This window comes from Lactuca saligna, chromosome 4, assembly GCF_052625555.1.
Source record: "Lactuca saligna cultivar CGN05327 chromosome 4, ASM5262555v1, whole genome shotgun sequence".
NCBI classification, from domain to species: Eukaryota; Viridiplantae; Streptophyta; class Magnoliopsida; order Asterales; family Asteraceae; genus Lactuca; species Lactuca saligna.
Window position 1 is genome coordinate 259,967,363 of NC_136420.1, and position 10,743 is coordinate 259,978,105.

Genomic DNA, 10,743 nt, shown 5'->3' on the forward strand with positions numbered 1-10,743 from the left:
AATGTTTTGAAGGATCGGTGAAAAGAAAGGAAGAGAGCAAGATGAATCTAATCACAAGAGATGGATCTCGATCGCATGGACTTGAAGATTGGATTTTGAGCTTAGATAGTTATGATAGAGTTGTTAGAAATTTTCCTTTTACATAGTTTTCAATAGATTTTGCATTGTAAGGACAAATGTTTTTCCGCTGCTTTTATAAATAAGATAAATTTTGTTTGACTTATTTATTTATTTGTTTACTTCCTTGCAATGAAATCGTTATGAAAATTGATGTTTGCATATTTCTACAACGAATGGATATGATTCTTAGTTATGTTATTTATGGAAATGTCGAGAATTTACCAAATAGGGAGAGTTTCTCATCGCCCAAATTTCAATTTGGAATCACGCAACTTGGTTGCATGATGAATGAGAAATTTCATATTTGGAAATTAGACAAATTCGTTGACAAAGTGTCAAGTGAAGGACTAGGAGATCAAGTACACAAAGTTGCGTGTTGATCAAAGTCCACCATAAGAGTAACAAAGATAATTGTCATGATTTACTAATGGCTTAGTAAATATGATTACACTTACAAGATTAAGTGTAATTCTGAATTGATTAAAGGGTTTAGATCAATAGTAGAACGAACAAGAAGAATCAAGTAGGCAAAAAGATAAAAGTTTCTCCATTCTAAGAAGAAGGGAGAGTAGCTTTTATGCTTTTATAATGGGTCTTAATGATTAAGAACCATGTCTCAATTGATCCTCTAAGTAAGTCTTAGTACAATTGTATGTTTAAGAAGAGGACTCAATGATTGAAGAAATGGTTAAATCAAGAAGTCGATCATACTTCGTTCCAATAACAAGTCTTAAAGTTAAGATTGTGGCAATGAGTGAAAAGTATTAAAGGTTTATAACATTCATAAAATGTGGAAAGTTGTGATGTCTTGAATAAGACAAAGACCAACTTGGACCAATTTATGAAGTGTTTTGATAAAAGCTACACTAACCCTTGAATATTTGGTTGTCAACAAATGTTTATTGACAAGAGAACCTTATATGTCAAGGAGTCAGTGGGAGTCTTAATGGTCTTGAAAAGTTTCAAGAACAAATCAAATAAACCTTATCGATCATCACTAGCACACGAGTTGAGTTTTACAACCTATCGTGTTGACAATATTTTGATTTTGTGCTATTCCAATTGAGTTAATTATGCATGTGAGTCCTATGAGTACTCATTTTGAACGCATAAAAGGCAAACCATCTTGATCAATGAAAGGTACATTGATAGGAAACGGGTGAGATGCTTAACTACTTGGAAGACGTGGTGGGCAGCTGTGCTACCATAAGGCAAGAAATCAAGATTAAAAGAGTTCGGTCCATATGAGTTTGATTTTGTCGTAAACTCTGGTTTTAACAAATTCACATGGATAGGAACATATACACCATTAAAATCTAAGTGTCATAAGATTTCCTCCTTCATGAAAATGATTGTGAGGAAATGCTTTCACTAAGAAAGATTTTAAGAAGATAGTGATTGTAAAATTGCATTCTCGAATTCGATCATGGTTATGGTATCCCTTTCCATAATTTGAGTTGTGAGGTTTGGCAATTAGTCTTAATTGTTGAGACACACATATGAACTATCTAAAGGCAAAGGTGTATAAGTTCAAGAAGCCTTGATAAAAGATTATCAAAGCACTAAGTATTAGAAACATGGACTTAAGAAATTCAATAGGTATTGTCTTTCTGAAAGTTAAGATGTTTATGAATACATGTCGAAGCTAGTGGGAGCATAAGTGTTATGTTTTATAGTAATCATCATGATAGTGGGAGCATAAAAATTATGATTGTATGATTATTATAGAAAGTATTGCAAGTTGGCAATATTAATTATAGAAAAACAAGAGTTATACCTTGCAAAGTCGTAAGGGTTGTAAAGTTGTTTTGCTATAATTAAGGGAGAGAATATTATGCTTCATTTCAAATCTAAAGGATTAGGTTGAGAAATGTTGATAAATTTAGTCAAAGGTACATAGTGTGTTCTTAAAATTTCGATTATGATTACGACATTCCTCTTCACAATTCGAATTTTGAGAACATAGCAAATAAAACATTATGCGTCGTGTCCCATACGCTTCGGGTATAGGATCGATTGCAAATGCTTTAATGTTTGACCATTCTAAAATTTTCCAAATGTCTAGCGCATTTATAGGGAAAAGGGACTAGAATTGGTTTTGACTAAAATAATTAAACAACTATCAAAGGACAATCCAAAGTTCGACGAGGATTGGTCGCTTGTGAGTAGTTGGAAGTATAGTATTGGAAAATATGGAAATGTTTCCATATTGGATGGATCATATCGACATCATTACAAATAGAAAAGATTCTATTAAGAATGAGTTGTCATGAGGAAAATATGGAAGCGTGTTCATATTAGGAAGTAAATATTGAAAATCTATGTCTAGATTAGAAACTTTTATGCAAAAGGATGTTCAAAGGAATGTACTTTGAGTGAGAGACATCATATCTAAGGAATTGTCTTGTAACAATCTAATTTAGAGGACTTTGTAATATCATTGGCAATAGTCTTTGAGACTTTGGTGCAGTGACATTACAAAAGGATCGTTGCATAAAGTGTTAGAATCTAGTATATTCTATAAGTAACAAGAATTTGATATTCTTACACTTAAGAAAATGGATTTGGAGTTGTAAAATGAGAATGATTGGAAATGTGTTCAATTTGTCTATTTCACAAAAGTAAGAACCATAGGTAAACATTGTGTGCATGCTAAGTGCATGGGACAAGTGTAATAATTCAAGTAAGAAGTTGATTACCCGAAACGACAAAAAATGAGTAATCGATATGGTGATAAATAAAACGTGTTTTATTCATGCTCAAAGGGTTGAGGCCATATGGGATTAGTATTATTCTTGTGTTTCACTTTGCATGTTTTGACTTCCAGAATGATTGAGTTTATTAAGAATAATCGAATTATTCAAACGGGCCACAGTCATTCATATGTTGGAAGTAGATATGAATGAAGATTGTCGTGAATTGGTGTGTGGATTGTCTAGAAGAGTATTTGACATAAGCAAATGTTTGCTGCAACATTCATGAGTGCTTATGAATATGATTTGAGCATTGGATTAAACCCACGCTCACTTGGATCACTCCATGAATTGTATTACGAGTGATTGGTGAGACGATAACATCTTATATTCTTGAAACCGAGATGTGTGAGTTGTATCTTGCGAATCGGTTGCACATTGATAATATGTAAACGCACTAGTAACTTGGTGTTATAAAACATATTGTTGTGTGTAATTCGGTGGGTGAGTGCAAGCGAACATTGTATCAAAGTTTATCTGTTCCTTTTATCCAAAGAAGGATAAAAACGATATCTTTGGGCCCCTCGATGGTTTAGTGATGACAAACGTAAATGCTCGGCCGGGCTAGGGCTAATTTGATTTGTTCAATTAGTCTGTCATCATAAATCGGAAATCGAGAATTAGTACAAAGAGAATGATTTGAAATCATATCTCATACGATATCTAGAATGGAGGAATATATGATCCCTTATCTAAGGACACGCGTATCTGATAGGATCAGAGTTGACAGCGGCTTTGGAAAGCTACGATTGCAGATCAGGATCTGAAGTCATACGCAGAATAGTTATTAGACTTATCCAAGTGGGAGACTGTTGGATTAGTGTCTAAGTCCATAACTATTTTGGTATGTACTTGACCCGATGGTGCATGGTCCTTTTGGGTTGCCTTCACCAAAGCAACTTGATTGGAGAAATAAATAAAGAGAGAGAGGTTATTATGATTTATTAATATGTTATAAGAATAATATATTAAAGGAGAAATCATATTTGCTTAATTAATATTGGTCAATAATTAATTAAGAATTAATTTTGTGATCAAGTGTAATTAATTAAACTAGAGGGGCTGAATTGTAATTATGTGATAGTTACAAAATATGGTAATGGTTATCCTAAATATGGGTTGAACGAATTCAAGGAGATAAGGATCCTTGAAATCGTCCAAAGGATAAAGGATAAGGGTTTTCAAGGCTTATCTTATGGTTGCTTTGTGGATAAGAAACTAGATAAGGATAATGACTGAAACCCTATCTCTACACCTATATAAAGACCCTAAGGCCTTAGAATTCGTGTACTGGTTCCCAAGAAGTCCTAAGGACGAATTCTAACCTCTCTCCTCTCTCTTTATACCTTCTCCATTTGCTCTTGGTGTTTGTAAGCCATTAGAGGAGTGACACTTGTGACTCTAAGCATTCCAAAGTTAAATCAAGGAGATTTGGGATTGTTATTGGTACATAACAATCAAGGTAATATCTTAAACCTAATTATATGTTAATATCGATTTCCATATGCTAGAATTAGAGTTTATAGTCTTGGATTCAAAGCATGTACAATAGAGAAACCTAGATCCAAGCATTAGGGTTTGTATGAGCACATAGGATGTCTTATGACTAAAACCCATCAATTTTGACATTTAAAATTGACATAAATGATATTTTGAAATTTTATGAAGGATGAATATGATATTTTGAAATTTCATGAAAGGTAAATAGGATATTTAGAAATTAAGTTAGATAAATACGATATTTTGATGTTTAAGAATAGTATATATGAAATTCTCCTTATTAATTATTACAAAGAAAGAAAAGACCTTGCAATGCCGATGAAGTTGAAGAACAACAAACACGTATGCCAATTATCCCTAGCTAAGAAGCCAACACACACAATGGATGAGGGAAAGAAAAAGAAAACAATAATTCAGAGAAAAACAGAAAAAATAAGAAAGAATAAAATAACGGAGCAAAACAAAAAAAAAAAAAAAAAAAAAAAGCGAAGGATAAAATCTTAAATAGGCGCAGGGCCTTAATAGCAAAACAATAAACTTCTGTGGCTAATATGAAATAACAAAAAACCTCACTGTAGCTAACATCCATGTATATTAATAGAGTATAGTAATATAGTCGGGAGAATTATATCAGAATCATAAATCATAAATATTTTTGTATGATATATTAAATAAAGAAAATAATAGCACAACCCTAAAAATAAAAGTGATTCAACAAAATCAAAAACGACAATATAGACTTATAGAGTTTAAATGTTTTACTTTTTCAACTTTTCCTATTCCTTTTAAATAAAAGATTATTTTTCTTACAATTAAGATATTCAAGGTACAATACAATTTAATGCTCAAACCACTTAACGATTTGTTCCAAACACAAATATAATCACTTTCTCTCTCGTAGATTATATGTTATTCAAGTAATTAATTGTTTAATGTTTACTAATTTCGAAGATTATATTGTTTTATTTATAGGGTAATTACTAATCTAACCAAATTAAGGGAGTGATTATCAATTTTTAGCCAAAAATTAGTAAATGTTCACATATAGCCCACGAAACCATAGGTTTTTAAAATCGTCTAATGTTTCGTCATATCGTCTACTGTTTCGTGTTTTGTATTTTATATATATATATATATATATATATATATATATATATATATATATATATATGGTTAGGTTCATTTGAGACCACCTATATTTTGTGAGACCGTGAGACGCATTTTTTTATTTTTTTTATTTTTTTTTTTATTTTTTTTAGTTAATTCATGTTCCGAAAATAATATTTAAAAAAAGAATTTTTTGATTTTTCCATTTATTTTGCATTTTAAAATTATTTTTAGAATATGTACAGTGTAATATTCTATTTAGAATATTTCACGTATTTTTCAAAAAAAATAGAATTTTTATTTATTTATTTTTTATTTTGTTTAGTTAATTCAAGTTCCGAAAATAATATTTAAAAAAAGAATTTTTAGATTTTTCCATTTATTTTGCATTTTAAAATTATTTTTTGAATATGTCAGTGTTATATTCTATTTAGAATATTTCACGTATTTTTTTAAAAAAAAAACGGAATTTTTTTTTTATTTTATTTTTTTATATATTTTTTATATTTGTTTTAGTTAATTCAAGTTCCGAAAATAATATTTAAAAAAAGAATTTTTGGATTTTTCCATTTATTTTGCATTTTAAAATTATTTTTAGATTTGGTCTCACGGTCTCACAAAATTAGAATGGTCTCAAATGAACCTGAACCTATATATATATATATATATATATATATATATATATATATATATATATATATTCATTTGTAAGCTACAAAACCGTAGGTTTTGGGAAACCTACGGTTTCCTCTCGGTTTAGCTACAGTATCCCAAACCGTAGCCTACGGTTTTGGGGGAAAAATACTTTTTTTATTAAATATATTGTTTTTAGGGTTTTGTCTACTATTTTGTGAAAAAAACCTACGGTTTTAATTTTTTTAATTTTTTTTATAAGATGTACAAGTCGATATTGCACAAACTGTGCATTGGACACTTGTACACCGTAGGTTTCGTATGAAACCTACGGTTATATATATATATATATATATATATATATATATATATATATATATATATATATATATATATATATATATATATATATATATATATTTCAATTTTATTCAAAAAAAAATTAACCTCATATACAAAACCTACTCCTAATCACAAACACGGTAAAATTTTGATGAAAATTAGACAATTCGAGTTGTTCTTCGGGTGTTCTATTGAGAGAAAAAAGTAGTCAAACCAAAGAAAATAATAGGAAAAATGACTAATCTGAAAAAAAAAATCATTATATATTATGGGTTAATGGGCCACGAAAAAGTAAACGGGTCCGCGAAATAGTTGACCATTAGCACGAAAGAGTACTTTTCGGCTTAAAACAGTAGTCCGTAGTCAACCATAAGTTGACTACTATTTTGTGGGCTATTTTTGGCTAAATTGTATTTTTTGACTATTTTTTGATAAGTAATTAAGAAAAAATGCTAGATTTGTAATTACCCCTATTTGATATACACAAAATAATAAAGTAATTAACTAAAAATATACAAATGTCAAAATTAACTTAAAATAAAATATATGTAAAATCTAAAAAAACATTCAAAATATTAAGAAATTAAGAAAATACAAATAATCGCCAAAACCATAACATAAACAATATTTTTCTTCATTAAACAGGAATCATACACAACTTTAGGTTTTTATTTTTTTGACTATCAAAATACTTCTTTCATCAAATCCTACAACACTATCTTCAACCTAAGAAAATCAAGCAAACACTCATACTATCTTCAACCCATTTTTATTTTTTCCCCTAAAAATATAATAAAAATGAGGTAAATTGTGTTTCATCTCCGACACTACTCCAATTTTTACCCCAAAAAAGTATATTCCTATTATATTTCATTTTTCCAACTTATATAGATTGTTCATCATACCCCTTCTACTAATTTGGTTTTAACAAATATATAGTTTATATTTTTTTATTACAATACTATTAAATAAATAAGATTAAATTTATAGCACTTAGTCATAAGCTTTTTTGTAAAATACGTTGTCGTATTTTAAATTTTCAATATGTATTTAAATTGTCATATGAATTTGATAAACAAATAATGAACTTATATTTATAATTAATTAATATAATTTAATATATAATACAATATTATAAGTATTAAATAATACATTTAAATTATAATTAGTAGATAAATATAAACTAATAATGTATAAATAGACAAAAAGATGAACTAAAACCGAACTCAAAGTTTATCCCCATTTGGAAGTAAATGAATAGTGTAACACCATATTTAGTGGTATACTATTTATTTCCCCCAAAATTGGGGAATAAATGTGGTAGGGTTGGAGAGGAATGAGGAAAGAAATGGGAGAAAAAAATGGAAAATAGGAGTGGGTTGGAGATGATCTCATAAGTCAAAACATTTTAGATCTTTTCCTCAACATCTACATAAATACTACAAAAGCCTATAAAAGCTTTTATACAATACCCAATTAAACAAATACAATAAATATTATAATACATAAAAAAAATTGAATAAAAAACACAAATGTCGTGTTCCTTACTCTTGTTTTCTTTATCAACATGAATATTTACACATCTACACATTGAATATTTACATGACATAATTAGAAATCGGTCAACAAAAAGAGAAAGTTCGATTTTTGGAAAAAATATATCTCCATTACCCATTCTCATCTTTGTCTCATTAAAAGATTTTCGGTTTTCTCAAATCTAAATGGGGTTAATGATGTGGTGAGGGTTATGGAGGTGTCTATGTGAGCAGTGAAGGTATATGTGACCGTAATTAGAAGGAAGGTAGTTAAGGGTGGGTGTAAAGGGTTTTTACATCTAAGGTTTTCAGAAATGGTTAGGAGAGCAAATTTGGGTGGTAGAAGGCAGAAGAATGATAGTTAAAGATGGCTATAAACGGTGGCTGTTGTGTTTGTCCGATGCTAGGTAGTGGGCAGTTTCTTGAAAGGGGAAAAGAGTGGCACCTTGAAAACAACAGCATGTGAGGGAGTGACGCCTAGCTGGTAAGGCTTAGCAGTGACGATGGTGATTGTGACGGTGCAAGGCAGTGATTTTGTAACATCCCAAGTTCCAAAGCAAGAGATCGGGGGTGTAAAGTGTAAATGGAGGTTTGGACTCGGTGAGTTGGAAAGGTAACTCAGTGAGTCGAGTCGCATGTGGATCGCGTGAATAAGTGACTCGACTCAGCGAGTCGGTGCTGGAATAGGAAACCTTATTTTCAGGGTTTGCACCCTATTTAAAGGACATCATGTCCTCAATTCGGCCCTATTCTTCCAGAAAGCTCCAGAGAAACCCTAGAAGTGTGTGATTCTCCTTTGATTGAAGTAATTGAAGCTTGGAAGAGAAAATTGGTAAAGAAAGGTTGAGGAATTCGAGGATAGCATCAAGAGATCATGTAGATCTGAAGTCTACATCAGATTAGACTCATCTTTGGGGTAAGAAGTCACCTCCTTAAGCCTTTTTCCTTATTGTTCATCCATGGTGGTTGTTTTGGGATTCTTTAGCATGATTGAGATCTATTTTGGGTATACAGACTAGATCTGAGGTTGCAACTTCATATCTAAGTTGTATTAGAGCCATGAGGGCATAAAGCATCAGCCATGGGGCTTGATTGAGAGTGCCTTTGTCCCAAAACCTTCTTGTAGCTTGGTTGGAGCTTGTTGAGCCTTGCATGCACGTAAAGTTGGAAACTTTACATGTGAATCTGGCCCTAGGAGTCCAGATCTATGTATTGGAAGCAATGAAATGGCCTGAAATTGTCTGAGTGAAGATGTCACGTTTGGACTCGGCGAGTTGGAAGAACAACTCGGCGAGTCTGTTGAAGATTGCCTTGGATTCGGCGAGTCTGTTCTTGGACTCGGCGAGTCTGGTTGTGGAACCCTAACCTTTTCTGTTTAAGCCTCGAATCGATGAGTCGAGGGACGACTCGATGAGTTAAGCAGGATGGGACTCTGAGATTGTTGGACTCGACGAGTCTTCGGGCGACTCGGCGAGTTGAGTCGTATTATGGGAGTTTCTGAGTAATGGAACTCGACGATTCGTCGGGTTGACTCGATGAGTAGGGTCAACCAGGAAGGTTGACTTTGACTTTGACCAAGGGTTGACCAGTTTGACTTCCAAGGGTATTTTGGTAATTATTGGTAATTATTGGATTTGGTTAATTGGTAGTGTTCAGTGGTGGAGTTCGTGTCAGTGGTCGGAGCAGCGTGATCTTATCTCTTCAGTCAGCTACAGCAGGTGACTTATCCTCACTATATCGATAGTGTCTAAAGCACTAAGGCCAGCCCTTTATCATATGGGAATTCGGGTAGTTGTTTGTTATGTTATTGCTTCCTATGTCTGCATCCTGGTAGTTAGGATGGTATATGTTAGAGACCTGGTTAAGGTCGGTATCCTGGTATATAGGATGATGCTATGTTAGTGACCGGTTAGGTCGGTATCCTGGTTAGGATGTTGCTATGTTATGTGATCTGCTAGATCGGTTGATTAGTTATGAATTGCTATATGATTATATGTTTATGTGCACATGGTTGTTGGACTGGGGTTAGGTTGAGGCGTGTCCTGCTTTGTGTTGTAGACCAACATACCCACGGCGGATCGGTTAGACCGAAGGCCCGACAAGTGGTCCGGATAGGCTGAAGGCCCCAACAGGGCGGACCAAACGTGCCGAGGCTCGGAGAGTGGACCAGACAGACTGAAGGCCCGGTGCGGGCGGACCAGTCATATTGTAGACTCGGAGAGAGAGTGGACCGGGTGGACTGAAGGCCTGGTGCAGGCGGACCAGTCACATTGTAGACTCGATATGCATGACTATTCTGTTTATGATATGATATGATATGTGTATGGTATTGTGGTTGGTATTTTGGGGGTAACTCACTAAGCTTTCAGGCTTACAGTTTCAGTGTATTGTTTCAGGTACTTCAAGAGATCGTGGCAAGTCGAAGGCGTGATCGTACCACTCCTTAGTTTTATGTTGATGTTCTGGGATACTCTGATAATAAAAGAATTGAAAACCTTTTTGTAATAACTTAATGAATATAGGTTGTTTTTGAAAAGTTTGAATTGGTTGTAAATTTTTTGATGTTACAAGTTGGTATCAGAGCCTTCGTTTAAGTGAATTGGAGGAACATTCGTGTGAATCCAGTCTCAAATCAAGGAGAGTTTTCAATGCGGAATTAAAATGGTTTTCAAAAAAATGAGTATAGGAGGATGCGGAGGTACGATCAGCCAGAGCCAGTAAGTAGACTCCAAAATACCATACAAGTTATTTGA